Genomic DNA, 1,483 nt, shown 5'->3' with positions numbered 1-1,483 from the left:
CCAAAATCTGCAACTGAAGTGCAATAGTTTGCCATCAGCTCTCCAGTTTAATACATGTGCTTTTCAATCATGGGAATATATCTAGATATAGATCTTTGAAATGCAACATAGTCCAGCACGGGCCAGAACGTTGCCCCTCTAGTGTTGTTCAACACTGTACTTTGTTCATCTTTAGCTGATGGGCCAATATGGCCACTTAAGCCACCCTCTTTCTCTGGATAGAGAAGAATCTGATTCCCTTTGGTAAAGCATGATTTTTTTCCCCTGTTAGCAACTTCATGAGCTCTTACCACCTCAATAAGGAAGCATTCCCTTCCTCTCTGCAACTGAGGGAACCAGAAACAGCTTATAGAAGAGATTAAAATATTTTATCTTAAACAAATTAATGTTGTTACTTTTTGTCAGCTTATCTGAGCTAACAGGAAAGCATAATGAAGTCCTGTGATTCAGCTACAGGCCGGGTGTCTGCCTGAGTAGGTCACACCCATTGGTCTCTCTTTTCCAGGAAAAGCAAAGAACCTAATAGTATTCGAGATTTTTAACATTGTATCTGCTCTCAAAATTTGGCTGAAAGGAGGCAAGAGTTAACAGTTGCTTCGTTGATAACTGCTGTGATCACTAGGAAATCAGAAAATGCCTTAAGGAAAAATACAAGAAAAGCTCCAACAATATTGATTTAAATACACAAGGTTGAAAACAGAAATTCTTACTTCGGCAGAGATTATGGGATCTAACGGTCTGACATTCCTGATATGGTCAGTTCTGCACTAATATTAATACCTTCTATTCACTTTTTACTCTCAGGCACTCGCTCCGCAGGACTCCAGTCCCTACTAAAGTCTTCACATGGCCTCTACTTGTCCTCCTTTGTTCTAAACAAAAGGGCCTCGCGCTCCCGCTCCTAGCACACTCCGCCCTCCCGCGTTCTCCCCGCCCTCCTGCGTTCTACCCCCGTTCCAGTGACGGAGCCCCTCCTAAGGCGGCCCGGACCTCCAACCATCCCAGGAGTCTACATCCCCCACCCCATCTCTGACTGTTCGGCTTAGTCTTACGGGCGTGCGCTGGGGCGGGCACCCGGGCCAGGGGATTGCTGCTCGGGGACCCATAAATCTGGGCACTATCTGGGTAGGCCAGGGCCACTCAGCTGGGGTGGCCTGGGCCAAGGGTCAAAAGAAGACCTGGTCCAGCATTCCAAGTTGGCCGCAACAGGTGGCCCGGGCGCCGGGGGGTCTGGGAAAGAGGTCTCCAGAGCTCCGAGGGCGGGTCCTCCTGTCCCGCCGCTTCCCTATTGGGCCCTAATTAGCCTCAACGCTGCGAGTTTTCCTCTTCGTGTCCTTCCGCCACGGAATGTAGTCCTCCCTCAAAGGGCAACCTGACTCCCGTTCCGCCTCCGCGGCACTTCCTACTGAAGGTGACTGTGCCCGGCGAGGACGCAGAGGGGCGGGGCCCCGAGAGCCAGGAGCCAGGATTGGATGGGAGGCGG

The sequence above is a fragment of the Muntiacus reevesi genome, chromosome 7 (assembly GCF_963930625.1).
Source record: "Muntiacus reevesi chromosome 7, mMunRee1.1, whole genome shotgun sequence".
Classification (NCBI taxonomy): Eukaryota; Metazoa; Chordata; class Mammalia; order Artiodactyla; family Cervidae; genus Muntiacus; species Muntiacus reevesi.
Note: the sequence above shows the minus strand (reverse complement) of the source record.